This window comes from Poecilia reticulata, linkage group LG2 (assembly GCF_000633615.1).
Source record: "Poecilia reticulata strain Guanapo linkage group LG2, Guppy_female_1.0+MT, whole genome shotgun sequence".
NCBI classification, from domain to species: Eukaryota; Metazoa; Chordata; class Actinopteri; order Cyprinodontiformes; family Poeciliidae; genus Poecilia; species Poecilia reticulata.
The window spans coordinates 11,821,346-11,843,332 of NC_024332.1; the positions used below are offsets into that span (position 1 = coordinate 11,821,346).

The 21,987-nt window shown below is 40.5% G+C and overlaps 1 long non-coding RNA gene across 2 annotated transcripts; it reads left to right on the forward strand.

Moving 5' to 3' along the window:
• Positions 1-13,887: 13,887 nt before the first annotated feature.
• LOC103477553 (uncharacterized) lies at positions 13,888-15,899 on the forward strand. Of its 2 annotated transcripts, none has more exons than XR_001777543.1 (3): positions 13,888-14,429; positions 14,566-14,736; positions 14,837-15,899. It is a non-coding gene; the product is annotated as an uncharacterized LOC103477553 (long non-coding RNA). The 2 variants fall into 2 exon arrangements; XR_535666.2 differs by having other exon boundaries at positions 13,889-14,429; positions 14,566-14,724; positions 14,837-15,898.
• Positions 15,900-21,987: the final 6,088 nt, after the last annotated feature.

Sequence of the window (21,987 nt, forward strand, 5' to 3'; positions counted from 1 at the left end):
TCGAAGTTCTGCCGGAGATGAGAGTTGAAGCTCCGTCTCACAGGGGACTCCGCCAGACGTTCCCAGCAGACCCTCACTACACGTTTGGGCCTGCCAGGTCTGACCGRCTTCCTCCCCCAMCACCGGAGCCAACTCGCCACCAGGTAGTGGTCAGTGGACAGCTCCGCACCTCTCTTCACCCGAGTGTCCAAGACATACGGCCGCAAATCCAATGACAAAGTCAATCATCAAACCTAGGGTGTCCTGGTGCCAAGTGCACCAGGCGCCCTTATGCCTGAACATGGTGTTCGTGATGGACAATCCGTGACGAGCACAGAAGTCCAACAACAGAACACCACTTGGGTTCAGATCGGGGAGGCCGTTCCTCCCAACCACGCCTCTCCAGGTCTCACTGTCATTGCCCACGTGAGCGTTGAAGTCCCCCAGTAGAACAAGGGAGTCCCCAGGAGGCGCACTCTGCAGTACCCCTTCTAAGGACTCCAAGAATGGTGGGTAATCCGAACTGCTGTTTGGCCCGTAAGCACAAACAACAGTCAGAACCCGTCCCCCCACCCGTAGGCGGAGGGAGGCTACYCTCTCGTTCACCGGGGTGAACCCCAATGTACAGGCGCCCAGATGGGGGGCAACAAGTATGCCCACTCCAGCCTGGCGCCTCTCACCGTGGGCAACTCCAGAGTCGAAGTACRTCCAGCCCCTCTCAAGGAGACTGGTTCCAGAACCAGAGCCATGTGTCGAGGTGAGGCCGACTATTTCTAGCCGGAACCTCTCAGCCTCACACACTAGCTCCGGTTCCTTCCCCACCAGAGAGGTGACGTTCCACGTCTCAAGAGCCAGCTTCTTCAGCCGAGGATCAGACCGCCAGGGTCCCCTCCCTCGGCTGCCGCCCATAGCACAATACACCCGGCCCCTTTGGCCCCTCCAACAAGTGGTGAGCCCATCGGAAGGGGGACCCACGTCTCCTCTTCGGGCTGAGCCCGGCCGGGCTCTGTGGGTAAAAGCCCAGAGTGGGGCCCCGGCGACCCGCATCCGGGCGAGGGAAAACGAAGTCCAAAGTTTGTGTTCATCATAAGGGGTCTTCGGGCTGCGCTTTGTCTGGTTCCTCACCTAGGACCTGTCTGCCTTGGGTGACCCTACCMRGGGCATAAAGCCCCAGACAGCATAGCTCCTAGGATCATTGGGACACTCAAACCCCTCCACCACGATACGGTGGCAACCCAAGGAGAGGAAAAAAAAATCCGATGAGACAAAATTTTAAGACTTTGAGTAAAAAATGTCAAGTCTTTTCAAGTAAACAGCTTCAAATCGAATTAAATCCACCTTTTCAATGCTGAGGCATTATGAGGCCAGGCATGAGAATGAAGTCCCAGATTCACCTAGATAAACTCAGATATACAGCCATTCTACAAATTACTCAGTTGCTTTTTATAAATTATTTCATATACAGTGAACCCTCGCTGTAACGCGGTTCACTTTTCTGTTTAGCATTTTTTTTGTGTAGTTTTTTTTTCACAGTGTTCTTCGTCCCAATTGACCATATGATTGGTAAAAACAGTCTCCGCGCTACCTGAGTGCCAATAAAGTTACGGTGTTTAATACAGATTGGCCACTCAGGAGATGGAAATAGAAACTTTCAATGTCTGCTGGAAAAAAAAAGAAACAACTGTGGCCAGAGGCAGCACAAAACCTGACCGGAGGCTCGTTTGATGAGATCCGTCGCTCTGCCGTAGATACAGCTTTGAATCTCGCAAAGCAGCTTGGAGGAAACGCTTTAATGACATGACTGCGGATCACATTAATAAGGCCCGACTGATGCACACGCACATCCGCTGACCTGAAAACAGGTTTTGTTCTTTGGTTTTAATGTACAGTATTTATTTATGCTGTGTAATAACTGTAAAAACTAAAGGTAACTACACGGATTTCGCCTCACAGGTTATTTTCGGAACGCAACCCCTAAGAAAAACAAGGGTTCGCTGTAAATGTAGAGTTTACTTAATTTTTTTCTACAGCAGAAATTTTGTCAAAAAAGCGTAACAGGCTCAATTTCAAAATGTTGTAAAAACTTTTTTAAAATAAAAATATGTTGGAAAAAAACTGTCCATGCATCCTCATTCCAAAAACACATTCACTTAAATTTTCACTTTGTGGTACATGTTCACATTCTTTATTGATTGTATATCAAATATATTTTAAATGTAACTGAAGATATGACATAATACAACATATAATATTCAATAAAATAYAAAGACTTAAATCCTATTGTATAGACTAGGTCATCAAATCACTACGTTGCCTGTAGGAATTTTTAATGGCCAGCAGGTGTCAGTATTGAGTGACACAGTATCAACACAGTATCAATACGGTGTTGCTATGAGTCGAAACGCCTCATGACGCCTCATTTACCCATCACTAGCCATCAGAGCAACACTGCAGAAACGCACGACAGGTGTAGCACCCAAAAACCAACCATGATCTCAGCCACGGATAGCAAAACTGCCACTTACGATCACAGACGAGTCGACCACACCCACAAGCCGACATGTAGCCGGCGACCGTAGCAACAGTGGGAGAAACAAAGACGCACGCACCCTGCAGCGGCCCGCCCAACTATAAAGGCATTCGCCCCGCCCGGTGCACAGAGTGGGGGAGGGTGGAACACCATCCCACCACATTTGCAAAAATGATTTAATCCTTAGAATAAGAGCAGATTAGCTTGTTGAACTTCTTTTTATTGCCAAAGACAAACAATAGTGAGTTGTTTAACTGTGAACTAATGAAACTAGCAATGCAAGCTTGCAAGTAAACATCTTCAGTTTTAGCAAGCTATTTTTTTACATAAAGAAATTTATCTTTGAGAATGAACATAGTAAAGAATAGCAGCTTTCATGCAACACTAATTTCTATTTCTACTCCAAAGACCCTGTGAAGTATTCCATTGGATCCATACCTCAGGACTTTATCAGTGCCTACAATCCATTAATATAGTTTCAAATTGCAAACTTTATGCAGTTGTATATTAGCCCTAAAAATCAAAATGATGTTTTCTAACTCTAAATGAAATTCTTTGAATTTTCCATCTATCACCTCTCTTCATGCTTTGAAGGTTGATCTATACAAGTACCACAGGATTTAGATTTTTGTTTTTCTCCCATTGAACTTCTCGTATAAAACTGTTGGTAAAAGAAACTGAAGATGAAACTCAGATATTTCTTTTGAATTAAACCTTGTCTTTATTTTGAATTTAAGAACAGACTTGTGTTTTTGCTTGACTGGAGATGTAATTTATATGAAGGTTTCGTCAAAGTGCTTAGTTCTCTTGGCAGTTTACTATGAAGCCTTGAGATTCATCACAAACCTCTATAGTTTGAATCGCTGCGTTGTACTCTATCGTGCATTGTTGGTGAGTAAATATTGGCATATTCTCTTTTGAAGAGCCTCAATCCTTGGCCTTCAGCTCCTGACACCTTACATTATCACAAAATCTGTTACTATTGATGATGGCCAGGGCTGATGATGAGTTGAGGAAGAATCCTTCAAGTACTTCACCTGTTATGCAATAATTAATTCAGCTTATGAATTAGCTGCACTTGATGGAATTTGTTTAAACAAATTCTTAACATTTTAAATACCAAATGTTTTGATTGCTGTATTATGTGACTACACAGTTGAAAATGTTCTTGAACCTTTTTATTCATATAGTTGATCCAACACAAGTCACCATGATTCAGGACTACAGCCACAAGCAAACAGCTTGTTACGGAGTGAAGCTTCTTCAAACAAAACGGAGGCTCGTTTCAGTTCTTTATTGAAGAGCGAAAACGGCGACAGCTGATAACGGCAACAGCTGTTCGTAACCAAGACAACCAAAATATCAACAAAGCAAGATAGTGACAAAACAGAACCAAATACTTAAGCATTCTTCAAAATAAAAGACTTCTTCTTTTCAAATAAATCATGTCTTGCAMTTAAATATATTTCACTTCATCCTTGTAATTATATACAATCATGTTCAATTCAATTAATAATAATCATGTAATCTATGCTTAACATATAATTGTAAATCAGTCACTTATCATACTGAACAACATATAAGTGTAAAAAGGTCACAACACAGCTAAATGCTCCAGTACTTGAGACTCCCTCTGAATATGCTTCTAACTGCTTATTTAAATGTTCAAACACCAAATATACATGAATAGGCATTATTATGCACAGTAGAAGATGGTATTTACAGTCCTATATTTCTGTTGTAGAGGGTAGAGCCAATCATCACTAAGGAAAATAAATTGCACTCCTGTATTGGCTGCTTTGCAAATAGCACCAATATTTGCAGAGCAAGTGTGTATCGTATTTTCCGCACTATAAGGCGCACCGGATTATAAGGCGCACCTTCAATGAATGGCCTATTTTAAAACGTTTTTCATATATAAGGCGCACCGCATTATAAGGTGCATAGAATAGACGCTACAGTTAGGGTTGCCACCCGTCCTGTACAAATGTGGATGTGTAATAATAAAGAAGTGGTCCCCGAGTACTTTATATGAATAGTAGGCAACACCAACACTCACGGTGTTGGTGTTGCGATATTGTTCATAGTTCTGTACCCTAAGAAACCTGCAGATATCCTGAGGTGAATATTGTTGTGAAACCTGGTTGGGACTGATTGAGATCTTTCCAGGACACACAGAAAACAGATCACAAAAATCCAGAGGCAACAAGTAATCTTGAATTATGATTTAATGTTGATTGAAACGGCTGCACAGTGGCGCAGTTGGTAGAGCTGTTGCCTTGCAGCAAGAAGGTTCTGGGTTCGATTCCCGGCCTGGGGTCTTTCTGCATGGAGTTTGCATGTTCTCCCTGTGCATGCATGGGTTTTCTCCGGGTACTCCGGTTTCCTCCCACAGTCCAAAAAAAAAAACATGACTGTCAGGTTAATTGGCCTCTCCAAATTGCCCCTAGGTGTGAGTGTGTGTGTGCATGGTTGTGTGTCCTGTGTGTCTCTGTGTTGCCCTGCGACAGACTGGCGACCTGTCCAGGGTGTACCCCGCCTCTCGCCCGAAACGTTAGCTGGAGATGGGCACCAGCACCCCTCCCGACCCCACTGAGGGAAAAAGGGTGCAAGAAAATGGATGGATGGATGGATGTTGATTGAAACTTATATAATCTTTATTGTAACAGAAATCTAGAAGCAATAAGTAAATCTGTATTATGATTTGGTGTGATTAAAACTTATGTAATCCTTATTTTAAAATGTACTACTAATTAATGTGATGAGTTATGTGAACTTGATTTAAGAGGTAAATGGAAAAAAATCATAAATGAATATTCTTATTCAAGTTAGATGGCAAAGTCTCATACTGTGTTGAAACCAGAGGCTGCGAGTGAGCACAGAAGAAACAGGAAGTGGTGTTGTGAAACGCAAAGAGCACCAGATGTTGAGTGCAGATAGGAACTGCATTCAACATCCTCTTTTACTACTTCAGCAGTAGTAAAAGAGGAAGTTCAAGAGTCGAGTGGGGAAGAAGTCAATGGTTAACCAAGGTGTTTGACGTCAAGGAAAATGTTGCAAGGAGAATTGTGCAAGCAGCTGATGCATGCACAACCGAAATGCAGAAGTATAGAGAATTGTGTAAGCCGCAGATGCGCACACAACTGAAATACAGAGGGTATAAAAATACATGCGAGAGAAGAACAGGTGTTCTTTGTTCCTCAGTGTTCGAGTCAAGACCACACGAAGATGCAAGATCAGACAAGGGCGACGCTTTGAAACCACGGGGAGGTGAAGACTTTGCACTGTTCGAGAAGGAAACAAGATTCGTTTACCAACAGCCCGGGTTCATATTCGACAATCGCCCTACACTCGACCAAAAAGATCTCAACAATACTGCAGTAGACATAGGGGATAGACAAAGATCGTCTATGGATAAAGAACTGAGCTTGTGGGGGATTCTCACCAGTTTGACTTTGGATTTATTCTAAAAAGGATTCTGCCAGAACAAGACAGATCCCTGACCATGGATATTTAAGTTTCTGCTGCCAAGACCAACTCAGCATCTGGGGACGAGTGGAACTGCATCCCAAGGCCTCTCTTGTAGATCGGTGACACAGTATAGGGACTAGAGGGAGGTTTGATTTCTAAATTTCTAGAAATCAAACTTCCCTCCCTCTGACATACAGCTACTTCAATTTTTGATTGAAGTAGCTGTATGTCATTTCCCTTGCTAAAGCTTGCTAATAAAATATTAAAGTCCAATTGATGTGGTGGACAGTTAAATTAATTGAGTCATCTGAAAATTAATTCTTCTGATTAACATAAAATCAATGTTCATGATCCTAGTGAATTAGGGGGCTTCAGACGTTTCTTTGGTTATGATAAATAATGACCTTGGGACTCGTGCCGAGTCTCTAAAGTTATCTAGACTTTAACAAGTGCACGTTATTAATAGAGGAAGAGCTACCGTTAACTTGAGTGGTTTCTGAAGCCAGGCAACTACGGGCTACTTAGATGTCTGGCCCATTAACTGTGAAAGGTCATAATTTCAGGATTTGAAGGTAGTTAGTCTAGACGTATCTTTCTCGCTCCCAGCTTAGATAGAATGTCCTCTAAATTCTCATCTGTAGTAATACTCTGGAGTAAGAGGCTTCTCGGACCCGTTAGGTGGAAAGCTGGTCAGTAGTCAGTCTGAGAGGAGGTAGGGGTGTGGCTGACTATTGCGTAATAACAATATCTGAATTTAAACATTTTGTAGGAATGTTTTCCTAAAAACATTCCTACAAAGACTGCTGCCACCCAACAGCTGACACTACCAAGAAAAGGAACCAGTTACAACTCATGAACTGGCAACTTCAAATTGACCCAATTTGTTCGGGAACATTTGAAAGTAAGTTAGCGATAGTGTTAGCATAAAGAAATAGAGGTTCATCTAATTTTGTTGTATATTGTAGAACAGTAGAAGTGTTTAACTGGGAAGAAATTCAGGAGAAATATCTTGTTATAAGGAGAAAGTTTAGTGTTAAAACAAGAAACCCTTGTTTTAATACAGTTTTTCTCAAATTGTGGTCCCCAGGTCACTGGTCCACGAGTACTGCATGTAAACAACCATTTATTTCCTGTGACGTGAGCTCAAGGTGCAACGCTACAGTTGGCTTACCAAAGGATTGTGTTAAAGGTAATGATGGAAAACTGGCTTAAACAGGGTCACTCAAAAAAAAAAAGCTGCAGGTACCAGTGGAAAGAAAACAAGTCTAGGTATGTTTACATACCTACACTTTGATCAGAGGAAGCTGAGTCACAGCTGCTGAGTGTTGATGTGTCGTTCACTAGTGATTGGATTTGTTTGAACGGCTCTATGTGGTGAGCAGAAGGACTCGACTCTACGAACGTTTCTGTTTTTTATGACTTTGCTTAGTAATAAATAATGCTGCTTGCACATCAACAGCTATTGTTATTTGTATTAAATAAAATAAAAATAATTATATAATTATGCACAATAAGTAAATGTCATTGATAGAAATGGGTTAATTATTTTTATATTTAATGATGCAGAAAATGATTTTTTGTTTCTGTTAAAGCAATTCAAATCTAGTTTTCTTTAATTGTGCTTCTAAATCACAAATAGCCCTAAATGTTATTAATACACACAAGACTGTTGTAAAGGCTTGTGTGTGTGTTTTTGTTGACATCACTGGAAAGCTTAGAAACTTTCAGAATCTGTAAATAAGTCAAAAAGCCCAAGTAGACGTGTCCATGGCTTTGCTGTGACCAGTCACATTTACCAAACAGCACAACTCTTTTCATTAGGATGAACAAAGAATACAACAATATGTGAGTTAAGAGACTAATATTTTCATTTCAGGTTGAATTATAAGTTGTGTTATTGTGGGGGTAATTTCAGGTTAGGTGGTCCATGAGTGTTTGTTATATGGGTGAAGTGGTCCCTCTGTCTGAACAAGTTTAGGAAACACTGTTTTAACAAAATACATTTGTTTTAACCTGAGTTTTATATGTCGAAGGTTTCTTGTTACTTGCAACAGAACAAAGAACAAAGAACACTAAGAATGCTTACATTATTACGCCCTTTACTGCGCATGTGAGACACTTCAGGTCGTTTGTCCATTCACACTGCAGAACACATACAGGTCGCATTTAATTGGAAGTGTGAACGGCCATAGCAAAAAAATCCAATTAGACAAAAAATTGGAATTGGGTCACTTCAAGCTGCAGTGTGAACGCAGCCTTAGATGCATGTACACACAGATGCACATCCGTAGCAACGGAGAGGATAGAAGTGACCTTGGTCCAGCTGGGGGGCTTCAGCAGATGGAGGGAGGAGGCAGAGGGTTCTGGCACATTACTCTGGACCACATAAACGCTTACATTTACACTCATGGACAAATGCTTTAGCTACTGGGGTGACATTGTTCGCATCTCAGCAAGTGCTGCACTTCGTTCAGACACAGTTTGTTTAGCCAGGAAATCCAGGCACAAATGTTCCAAGTTCAGAATCCCAATGTCTTTTGTTTTAATTTTCATAAATCATATTTTAGGAAAACGGACAATGTTCGTAACAGATGGAAGCTTAGACATCTGTTCAAGCCATTTTCTTGTTGTTTTCCCCTTTATTTCCTTTAACAGATGCACATCAAATCTAGAATAAAAGTTGCCAATGGAAAATTGTTTGGGTGACAGAAGAATTCATAAAAGGCCATTTGGTCCCGCTAATTTGCAACATTTATGTGGGACAATTTCTAAGGAGGCTGAGCGCAAGGGATTGAAATGTGTGACTACATATGTCCCTCCAGATTGGGACAGCGCATTAAAAAAACAGCAGCTAACAAGACTAGAAGGTAGTGCAGCGCAGCGGGAGGGGGGAGCACGAAGAACAGGAATGAGAGGAACATTTGTGAGGCTACGACTCTCTGGAAGGGGAAAACTACCAGCCCACCTGTCTGCCCGGCTGCCAGCTGCACCACACAAATTTGTGCACAGAAGTCTGATGATGCACACACGCTCATATCAACAACAACACACATGAAGTATGAAGATAGAGAGCAAGAATGATTTTATTACATCCGTAAACTTTATTTTTCAAAAAGTTGATGTGTGGAATTAATTACTGCAATTGGCTAAAGATACGTTTCCTGATTCTAACTTAGAAGATGGAGCTTTTACAGTAAATACGGCAGACCTCATCAAGGTATTAAATACCACAGTCTTCATCAAAGACTACATGTTGAGAACGGGATATTTTTCTACCTGTTGCTCGTTGTTATCTCGTCTCCCCAGGTCCATTATGGTCATGTGTAAAAGTGAAACTACAAAGACAACAGTCACTGTTAAACTTCACAATCAACCAGAATTTATTCAAACAATCAAATGCGTAAAATTACACCAACAGCTCAACATAGTCATCAGATACCAAAGCCAGAAAGGAAACACCTTAGATAAAAATGCAAAATACAAAGTCTTCGGAGACCACTGTGTGTGTTAAGAAGAAAAGACAGCTCCACCCCAGTGGTCTGACTAGCTGTGTTAGCTCAATTACTTTTATATCATACAGGTTTTTACTATCTGATGCGTTCTGATGTATAGCCCGTAATGATCTGTTGCTGTTTGCATGCCGGAGACCATGCAGGTCTCTAAGATCATGGGATGAAACTTCCCACTATTTAAGCCACCATTACCACGTACTTTACCAGGGTAGGAAAAATAGATGTGCTTATTTCATAGTGAAACATTTTACTCAAAAAAAGTGGGGTCGAATTTTATCCGCTATCCATGATTTTTCATTCTTTCAAACTGGTTCCTGAACCGCACAGAACTGACCTGACCTCTCCTCTTATCTGGTGCATCAAACAGCAGATTTTGATCGCAAAAATTAGCATGTTATAAGATCTTCAAACTTGTATAAAACATACATGAGCAATTTCAGTACTAAAAATCTGCTGTTGTATTTTCTGATTCGCTACTTTGGTTATGTTGGGCACTGGAGTCTTGGCCTTGTGGGGTGGTGTTCTGCTGTTTTTCCACCAGGAAGAGCCAGGAGGTTGCTGCCTGGAGGGTGTGTTCCCTGCACACCTGCATGTAATCGGCGTCATCTACTCGAGCATAAGAGGAGTGGGCAACCAGTTCTCCAGCGCCTGAGTGTTTGCCTGTAATGATCATTAGCTCAGTCTTTGAGTTTTTTCTCAGTGTTTTGCTCCTGACCTTACCTCTGACCTCCTTGCAGGATTTCCCTCGTCGCGCCGTGGGGGTTACCCACAGTGTTGCTCGAGTCCCTCAGTTTTGTGACCTAAGACCTCCTCAAGAAGATTCTTCTGGTTTGTTCATCCATAACTGGCGAATACCCGCTCGGTCTGCCGATTGATTACCTGCCCGCCCTCCAACGTACTACCACCATCATCCTCCAGTGACCTCCGTACTCCTCCAGTCATCTGTACCTGACCGGACACCTCGAACCCCCAAGCTCCAGTGAACTAACTTCCCCTCCCTGGCAGAACATCCTCATCTCACCTAGTAAGCTAAATCAGTCGTCACACTTTCTCTTTGAAATCGGTCGTCTTACCTCTCCACTCTCCCTGCCTTCAGAACAAAGACGATCCAGATCCTGTGGTTCCATACAAGAAAACTCACCTCACACATTCATTGCTCTTCTCTGAAATAAACTTTATTTAACTGATTTCACCTCCTCCTGTATGTATTTTGCATGTGGGTCAAGCGAGTTGCACCCATTATGACAGGTTATAATGAACTAAGAGATTTTTTGAACTAAGAGAGATTGATCCTGGTTGGATCCCCTATGATGGTATGTCGTCATAGCCTGACGTCATCTAAGCCCCACCCCCTCAGAACAGGAAGTGCCTTTTTTCATTGGAATGCTCCATCTCTGGCTTGCTCGACCTAATGAAGATGATTCTTTGTTGGATGACAGATAACAAGTTGGTCTCACTTGCTTTAAAGCGCCAAGAGTTTTCAACAAAGGGCATGGCAATGGCGGCATGGCAAAGTGACCTGTAACGCCGTTGTTATTGCGCAACACCTCCCTCCCCTTCTCTCTCAGTCTACTTCCCCTTCTCAGAGGAGGGAGATGTGCAGCCAGCTCTCCATCTAACGGGTAATTTGAGTTTTCTAAATCATGGGATTTTACCCTGTTCAGAACTGAGTAAACTCTGTTTAAGCTGGCATCGAGAAAGACTAGCCTGGTTTCTAACGACCTCCCCCTCCAGATGTCCCACCCTTYTTCACCYTGTGAATTAGCCAGATTGAGCAGCCTGCAATCAACTAGTTTCACAGAGCACACCTGTTAACGGTCGCACTTTCTCTTTATTACAACTTGCACTTGTTACTGAAGCAGGTTGGTTTTAGTGACTCGGGCGAGTCTCAAGGGTGTTGTTTTAGTTTTGGCTAAAGGCAACCTATAAAACATTTTCTACTTTTTCCTCCCAGAATCAAACTTCATAGCTATTTTATGACCATCAAAGAACTTTAAGGTGACTCATTAATTGAATGTCCACAACATCTTTTAGATTTTCTTAATGCTAATTATTTTATTAGTAAGGCAATTTTGCAAGGGTCAGTACAGCTTAATTCAGTAGCAGAAATAATCAAATAAGTAAAATCAATAATCTAGCCTATCTTTCCCTAATGCTGACACTGAGAACTAAAAGAGGAAAACTTTGAGAGAGATGGACGGAGTTTGGCATTTTGAACCCCAGAACTGGCCTGATGATGAAGAAGGTGTTGTTGCAGCAGCAGGAGGCTCCCAGTACAGGAAGAGTACTGACTTAGAGTGGCAGGTCTCGGGCCTCAGGGTAACTTCCTCATGCGTGTAGCGGTCCTCAGCTTATTGTCTTGCAGCTGTGTAGCTCCCTTCTCCTCGTCCCACGATTTTCCTGGTCCCACGGAAGGAACACACCAGTTCTTCCTCTTTGCCTTTGTTCTTTGCCTTTGTCTTTATCTTCATCTTTGCCTTGGTCTTTGTCTTTGGGGGTCTAAACCCAGCTGATGTGAGAAGTGCAATCTGACGCCACTTGTTGCGGGGCAAACGGGTTGGTCCCCATGTGCAGAACAGTCTTCGGCTCTGTGGCCCTTCTTCAGCTGCAGAGTTCTTTGTCCATCTCGATCTTGGCTCGAAGCTGCCTGAAGGATCCAACCAAAGATTCCTCTTTTGCACCCACCTTATAAAGGGTTTATCCACCTTTTGGTGTGTTTGCATTGGCTAGCTTTGTTGCTGTGCCTGTTTCATTGGCTGACTGCTTGGACAGATSATCTCATATCCATCACCTTGGAGACCTCATGACATGATGTCTGTTCTAATGTCCCCGAGTTGCTCAACAGTCCTCCTACCTCTGTTGCTTGCCCAACCTTTTCTTAGGAAAGTGGAAGTTTAGCAATAAGGCCTTGGTTACCTCCGCTCTCCTATCAGTTCCTCTTTCCCCTGACTTTTCACCTACCATCTACCTCCAACACAACATCTGTCATGATGGGTTTGAGGTTCTTGACCCACATGCAGAAACATTCAGAGGCAAATGGGTCTAGTTAAAGGTTTATTTACAGCTCTGACAAAAAGAACACAAGATATCACAGTCAAAGGGAGATCTACTTCGGTCCAGGGTCCGGGGATACTGCACACAGGGAGAGAGCAATGGTGAGTTCAAATGCGGATGGGAATCTTCAGTTCTAAGGAGACTCTGTAAGTTCTTACTAGTGGTGACTGGAGAGCGAGCGGGGAGAGGCAAGCGGATCCGGGTAGGCGAGGCTATTTCCAGGTTGTAGGCTGACCAGGTGGTTCGCAAGGCTGAAGGGCAGACAGGTTGGTCTTTCCCGCTAGACCGAGAGGGAATGGTGCAGGGGCGGCAGGAGAGGATTCCTCCGAACTCGGGTAACACGAAAGGTTCCAATGAAACTTGCAACGACCTAGGGAGGATCCACAAAGACAGGTTAGGTCGCAAAGAGGCTATGAATTAAAAAAAACAGGCTGCTAAGCAACTCTATGAGGGCTCTGTGCTGGCAAACACTCTGGCGAGGAGGAACTGGCCGCCTGCTGCTCATATACTCCTCACGGTGATGATCATTTCTTGCAGGTGCGTCAACTGAGACCCGTTGGCCCACCTTCTGAAAAGATGTAGCCACAAGGAGCCCTCTGGTGGATAAACCTGGAAAAAACACAACTACCCCAGCCTGGTCCCCAACAACATCAGTGACCTTTAATTACAGTTACAACATTTTACACCTTTTCAAGTTCAATGTCAAAATCACATTTATCATCTTTTAGTTTCTCTGATTTAACATTCATTTATAATGTTATAATAACCATAACTTATTAGTTACTCTTATTATAATCATAATGTGAGTTATTGCAGACATTTCTGAAAAGATACCGAGAATATCCATTATTCTAMTTATCTGATACCATGTTACAGTTACTTGTTTCACCTTTAAGTACTTCCACAAGTGTAAGAGTAAGTGTAAATATTCTTATAATCAAACCAACATCAACCACTGGTTAAACCAATATTAATTATTGGCCCAATTATAAGTCATTATTATTAATGTAAGTATTTTACTTTGGGTTTTATCCAATTACTCAAAATGTTTAGATTTTATTCTTTAAAACTTTAATGCTTTAAAATAAGGAATGGTCTGAACTATTTTTATACTGATGCAAGATAGAAACTTTCCCTTTCCTCAGAAAATCAGCTCTTCCTGTTCCATGACTCTCTTTCTGCCTGACTATGATTTTTTATGATTAAATAGAAAAAAGTAGAATTAAAGCAAAGTTTGCAGGACACAATAACAACAAACACAACCAGATCAATTTTATTACCGTCTGACTCTACTGTTGGGTCTTGATGTCATTTTATTATTACTATTACACTAAAATCTCCAGCATGGGGAAGTGGGATGAGCTCGACTTTTCTCAACGGTATACATGGAGTGCTGCTTAGTGCTCTTAGATAGGGTATGAGATATTTGCATAACCCTTGTTCTTTTCAACAAAGGCTGGCCAACAAACAATCACTTTTTCCCCATGGATGTAACATGCAAGTCCTGGCCATATCATGAAAACTAACAAAAAGCTGTCCTGAGCTCCAACACCTGCTTAAAATTAAGCCATTTCTCTCAATTTTCCATGGCAAAGCCCATTAATGTAAGGTAAGGAACACTGACCAGGCATTGAATAACCTTGCTGGTACATACTGCTTAAACATCTTTGACACAGTTGATGTTGTTTGTGCATGTTTGTGCAAACACAGATGTACACAAAGCTTGTGCCAAGGCTCATTGCAAGATCAGAAAGGAGAAAACATCTTAGCATTGGCTTTAGAAGATGTTGGTCACTTGAAGACTGATACAGACACAGACGTTCTGTCTTTGGAAGAGATCCTGTCCGGTGAGACAACATTGCCATGGCAACAATCACACAGTGGTAAGTAAACATACACTAATATGTTACTGTCATCATACCTGACAGATAATGTGACTAGATACTCCAGATGTTGACCTRAACTTACAAATTTAAACTTTTACTGAGTTGATTTGTCCTTTTCATAAATGCATTTCAGACTCTGTCAGTTTTCACACAAAAACAAGGGCAATCGATGACATCATGATAGTAAAGAGACTGGAAGAGGAAAAGAGGATCCTTGTTGATGGATCATCATTGGAAATCTCTGTCATCCTATGAAGACACTCTAAAGGAGTTTCCAGCCTATTATCGGGAGGTAAATTTAAAAGTATGTTTTTAAGTAATGCATAATCATACCAAAAGTTAAAGCATCTAAATTTTGTATTTTTATTTATGTTCAACTATGTCCTGTGCCCTAACTGACGAAGGTCCAAGAGGTCTCCAGAGCATCATCCTCAGAGAGCTGCAGCACCAACAGATGAAGCTGCAGGCAACAGAGTATTATCTACAGCAGGGGTGCCCAAAGTTGGTCCTGGAGGGCCGGCATCCTGCATGTTTTAGTTCTCTCCCTTGTTTAACACACCTGCATCAAATGATGGCTCGTAAGAAGCCTAAGATGAACACTGACAAGCTGAAAAGGTTGTTACTACCACCAGGGAGAGAACTAAAACATGCAGGATGCCGGGCCACTTGGACCGACTTTGGACACCCCTGATCTACAGACTTTATCAGGAGCAGAGAGTGTTACCTTTGACGACGACTTCAGTAGTGACTGATAATAGTCTGTAATCATTTGTGAATGTACTGCTGCAAAGATCTACACTGTCACACCATTGTAGATCTTTAGATCTTTGCAGCAGTACATCTTTGTCAGTGACACAAACACACACACACACACGCACACACGCACACATACACACACACACACACACACACACACACACACTGTATATATATATTAGTTTGCTCATAAGTCACAAAGAGACAATACAATTTGTTCTTGTGCTTTCATGTTTCCAAATGGATAGTGTTTTATCTTATTGATTCTTTTTTTTTAAATAGTTAATTTGTTTGTGTCTTTGTACTTTCTAAAAGGGCTTACTAGAGTTGTAATTGCTTCCGCAGGCATGTCATTGAGTGTGTTTCTTTTTCACTTATGTTTCTGCACATCTAGTGAATTTTCTAGGTAATAAGAGAAATTGTAGTTAATTTAATAGTTTGTTACTATTTTTACTTGAAGTGGAATAATAACACTTGTGCTTATGTTGAGCAGTTAAAAATGGCAACAATACTACGTTAAGAGGTCTCAGTGATTCTGTAGTAACTAGCATAACCAAGACATCTTTTTGGATCTTCTACTTTTATTTATTTTTTTTATTAATATGTGCAGCTCTGACTTATTTCTTAATCCAAAGAATGCACAAAGTGTGTACTGGTGGAACAATTTCTTATCCTTGCTCAATTGAATGCAGTTCAGTTTGTCTGTCAATGTCTTTATTAAAAAGAAATAAGTAAAATAAAATTTCAGTACTTGTCAAAGTGATCTTTTAATGCGATATTCAGGTATAATTTTGTTTAATGACATGTATTTATACAAAAATCATAAAGGCATGATTTTATAAACAAAACAACATCTAATTTAGTGGATTCTTCAGGACATGTTCTATATCCATCAGCTGATGACAAGTCAGTAATGAAGCATATTAAAATGTTGGACAAACAAGAAGTGGTTTCAAGAAATTGTCAGAAGAAATAAGTTGTTCAGCTTTTAGGTACTCTTTAAGGACATATGAAAATTATAATTGCCTACATAGACCTAGCGTGATTAAGCATGTCTATGTTCAACAGTTGACAATTGAAAAAAGAAGCCAACTAAGGTTTGGTAGAACAACTTGCTGTCGGTGTCATTTAGTTGAAATGCTTCAGATTTGGACATGACTTCTTTTTTAAAACAGAGGGTCCCAACTTAGTGAAATAATCTTAATGAAATGTACAACATTAACTTGATATTGGATGCATTTACAAACCAAAAGGGGGAGACCTCTATTTCAACTACAATAATTAGATGGACACAACTTAACTTAGATTCTCTTTAGGCCTTTTTTCTGCAAGCTTATGAAATGATGAAATAAACCACAGAGGCCTGAAACACCATCAGGCCCAGTACAGTACTTCCATAAAGCATTTGAAGATGAAGCTATCTCTACCATTCAATTTGAGATTAGTGATGGAGTTCAGGTTAACCCTAACCCCAATCTAACCCTAGATTGTTTTACACAGTTTAACATAGTGCTTTTCTCCTAGAGAAACATGATGTCAATCGAACATAATTTAGATTACTATGCTAACGTAGTTCAAATTACAGTAGACTCAAACTGATTCAATATTAATTTACTAAACTGTATTGTTGAAGGACATCAATCTGGGTTTCCTGGGCATACACAAAATAAGCTGCAAACTTTAACTTAAATAATTAACCTTAGACAGGTAGACATGTTATTCAAAATACTTCTCCATAAAACTTTTTTTTATGTGTAAATCCTGATTACATTGAATAAAACACATAACAAATAGCTTCACACACTTCTGCAAGAGTGCAGGAAACGAATCTGTTACACAGTTTAACCTTCATACCTTAAAGACAATACACAGGGCAAACTTGACCAGCCTACAATGACGGCCAGCTTTTCAGGCAAAAAGTCTTTATAAATCTCATTATGACTCTTTCTGTATCAAACAAACAGTTTCACTACATTTTGAAGTAACATTTCTGAGTGTATCGTTGACCTTGATCTTATTTGGCAACAGACAAATACGGTTGTCAACTTATTGAAAACCGTATTACCCCCCACCTCCCACAACGTGCTGACAGTGTTCCTTTCTTCTCTTAATCAGTCTGCCGTACGATGGCTGCGTTCCATTTCAGATTCCAGCCGTACAAGAATTTCTACAACTAACTTTGCGGAGCTGGGTTGCTTATAAAAATATTTTGTGTGGTTTATGATAATACATTATGGAAGATGAAGTCTGAAACATGACTTGATATATAAGGTCATGTTTCACCAAACATTCATCTTCCATAATGTATTCCAGCTTATATGTATATTGATCACTCTCTCTCTCTCTCTCTCCCTCTCTCTCTCTCTCTCTATATATATATATATATATATATATGCAAATTTATATTTTTGTTTGTGTGTTCTTCAAAATTGTGTATGTCATTTGTGACAGGTTTATTAAAATGTGGGGTTCTAATACAGTCAGTTGATCTGGACATTACAATGTATGCTCTTCATCAATAACTTCACTTAAAGTTGCTGTTTTTAAAAATAAATGTACTGCATTTCAAAGCAATTCTATTATAGCATTTTGCAAATACAGTCTTGATTGACAAAATCCATGACACAAAAAAGATATTAAAATTATAGCTTTTTGAGATAAAAAACACTTCCAATTAGTTATATTAAAATCAAGTTGTGCTTATTTTGTTATGTATTTTTATAGACTTTACTTTGTACATCCACATCAACATTAAAAACACTCAAAAATGAAATGTGTACAATACCATGTTTAAAGTTTTTAAGACTTTAGGTCATATTTACTGAACAAAATCTACAAACAATTATGTTCTAAATTTCAAGACTTAATACAGGCACAATACCTGACTGATGCAGTGACTCAATCAGCCTTACTTAGTCTTTTACAGAACTTGACAAAAATGTGTCAGTAAACAGCCCAACATAAGCTTACATAACTACTATATTACAACCATAACATTCATTTCAGTGAATGGCCGAAAACAATATTATACAGAAAACCTCGTAAAATGGTCCAACTGCAGTAAAAAAAAAAGAAGAAAATAAATTAATACTTTGTAATACAAAAAAAGAAAAAGTAACATCATGGAAGGACGTGGTCGCTGTCTGAATGAAGTAAGTGGCACTTTGGGGACAGCAACATGAGAGGATTTACTTGCAGGTTCCCAGGTATCATCCTAGATTTTTCCGCAGAAAAGAACAATAAAATCAAGACGTTGATTTTTTGTGCTGTAAGGTTCACAAATCTCTCTTTCTAAGATGTATACCTGACTTTAAAAGGAGGTAATGTAGCCAAAGTATTTTCTCTGCCTACATCCACCCAAATGCCAGCTAGTACTTACATCTTGTTTTGTCCCAAAGATACAATATTATCTGGACTTATTAAGTGTTAAATGATAAACTGACTGCACAGTCATTTTTACCACTACACAAACAATGACAATCTTTCGTAGTGCTTCAGTTTCTTAGAAGTCTAAAAATCAAAACAGAAAAAAGTGACAGTTTCAAATTAAATGCCCAGCTTATATTAATTATAAAAGGCACAGTGTTAAATAATAAGTGTTGAATCACCTTTAAAAAGTCCAAATATCAAAATGAGCATTCCTTTGCTAATAAACAGCCTAATTACGATATTTTGAGTTCTCCGGTTTCCTCCCACAGTCCAAAAACATGACTGTCAGGTTAATTGGTTTCTCTACATTTTTCCTAGGTGTGAGTGTGTGTGTGCATGGTTTTGTGTCCTGTCTGTTTCTGTGTTGCCCTGCGACAGACTGTCAACCTGTCCTGGATGTACCCCAGCAACCCTCTCGACCACACTAGGGACAAGGGTGTAAGAAAGTTGATGAATGTAAAGAAAACAAAACTTCCAATTTAATCCAATCCAACTTTATTTATAAAGCACTTTAAAACAACCACAGCTGATACAAAGTGCTGTACAGTAAAACACAACATAACAAAAAATAAAAAAAAATAAAAAAAACTCTTGCAGTTTAAAAACAAAAACATACAATTTAAAAGTAGATGCCGCTGGTGTTGAAAGCCAAGTAAAATAGATGGGTTTTAAGACAAACTTTAAAAGTGGACAGGGAAGGGGCCTCTCTGACCTGGATCTTGGTACCTCCAAGAGAAGCTGATCTGCTGACCTGAGTGACTGATAAGGTACGTAGGGGTGAAGAAGCTCAGAGAGGTAAGCCGGGCAAGATTATGCAGTGATTTAAAACCAAACATAAGAATTTTAAAATGAATCCTAAAATATACAGGCATCCAGTGAAGTGAGGCCAGGACATGGGTCACATGCTCCCTCTTTCAAGTTCCTGTCAAAAGTTGTGCAGCAGCATTCTGAACCAACTGCAGACGTGAGAGCAGCGACTGACTGACTCCTAGATAAAGTGAGTTACAGTAATCTAATCGAGTCAAAATAAAAGCGTGGATCACTGTTTCAAAATGCTGCCTGGAAAGAAAAGATTTCACTGACGCCAATCACCTTAAATGATAAAAGCTGGACTTAACCACGGCTCTGATTTGGCTGTCCAAATTAAAATCACTGTCCACCTTAAACCAAGATCTGTAATAACATGTTTAAAATGTACCTCCAAGGGTCACAGGTCAACAGAGCAGGACTCACAGGAGCCACTGGGTCCAAACACCATCACCTCTGTTTTCTTTTCATTAAAATTTAAAATGTTCAAGGCCAACCAAGCTTTAATATCACCTAGGCATGCCAGCAGATGTTTGATAGAATGGACATCCTTCTGCTTCATGGGTAAATAAATCTGACAATCATCAGCGTAACAATGAAATGAAATCCCATGCTTCCTAAGGATGGAAGCCAGAGGCAGTAAATACAGAGAGAAAAGCAGAGGGCCCAGAATTGAACCCTGCGGGACACCATAAGGCATTGAAGAAGCAGATGATTCAGAGTCAATAATTTTCATGGAAATAGTTCTCTCCTCCAGGTAAGACCTAAACCATTTAAGAATACCTACAATACCTACAACGTGGTGTAATCGCGATATTAAAATGTCGTGGTCTACTGTATCAAAGGCAGCAGTTAGGTCAAGTAAAATCAGAACAACATGGTTACCAGAATCACATGCAAGAAGGATGTCATTAAAAACTCTTATTAMARCAGATTCTGTACTATGAAGAGTTTTAAAACCTGACTGAAAAACCTCCAGAATGCCATTGTCATCTAAAACCTGTCAGCTGACAGTACACAATTTTTTCTAAAACCTTAGAAAGAAAAGGCAGCTTCGAAATAGGCTGATAATTTGCCAGAGCAGTAGGATCAAGGCCAGGTTTTTTAAGCAATGGCTGCATGTTTAAAACTAGAGGGCACCACATCTGAGGACAGACTGCTATTTATAATTGCAAAAACAGGCTGCCCTATGCTAGATAAAATATCTATAATATAAAAAATCGTGGAGGGACAGGATCACGGGGGGAACCTGATGTACTTAATGCGGCCAACCACGTCCTCTAAAAGTGAGACAGTCACAAGCTCAAACTGATTGAAAGCAGCAGAGCAAGGGACCGAAACAGAGGGGTCAGAGTCAGGAGCTGTGATAAGAGCCCTGGTATTACCAACCTTTTCAATAAAGAAATGCAGAAAATGAACACACATGTCAGGAGAAGCTTCCAAACAGGCATTCTGTGGAATATTAAACACAGAGTCAATGGTGTTAAATAAAACACGTGGGTTTTGGCTGTTTGAGGAAATGATATTTGCCAAATATTCCCTTTTAGCCTCTTTAACTGTGATCTGGTAGAGACGCCAACAGTCTTTTAAAATCAAAAAAGTAACTTGCAGTTTATCCTTTTTCCACCTTCGTTCAACACAGCGACATTCCTTCCTTACAGCACGAGTTCTGTCATTAAACCAAGGCTCAGGTTTAATCCTTGGCTGCCTGGTTTTTAATGGAGCAACAGAGTCCAGGATGGTTTGACAGGAAGAACAGAACCAGGACCAGAGCTCTTCTGTATCAGAGTGAAGGAAGTCAGATGATCCACAGAGCTGAAGAAAAGCAGTAGAGTGGCAGTGGAAGGGCTTATAATCCGACAGCACCGAACAGCAGCGCAAGTTTTAACTGCAGTAGATGTCAAAGTAACAGTGAATAAAACAGGCAGATGATCCGAGAACACAGAGTCACAGATGTCCAGGTTAGTCACAGGCAGATCGCAGGAAATAACCAGGTCCAGTGTGTGTCCGTGCTCATGTGTAGGGCCGGATACGGCCAGTACCAGGTCAGAAGAGTCCAGAAGGCTTAAAAAGTCCTTTACCAGAGGCTTATCAGGACAGCACACGTGTATATTGAAGTCTCCAACAATAAGAACATGTTCATAGTTAGTTATAATCCCAGCTAAAAATTCAGAGAAGTTGCTTATAAAATCCTTATTATATTTGGGGGGGTGGTAGACGACAACACAGAAAACTGGGTTTACGTGTCTCATCTCAAATGACGTAAACTCAAAGCTGTGGAAAAGCATCTGTAGAAAACACTACTTACATTTGTAGTCCTGTTTGTAAACAGTCGCTGTGCCTCCCCCTCTCCCCGAAGCCCGTGGTGAATTAAAATAAGAACAGTCCGCCGGTAAAAGCTCAGATAGAGTACTGGACTCACCAACACTTAGCCACGTCTCAGTCACACACAGAAAATCCAAGTTTTGGTGACTGAAAAAGTCCCGAAGAAGAAAAGTTTTATTCGCAAGCGACCTGACGTTTACCAGGCCAATCCTGACAGGAACTGGATCTTGGGCTTCGA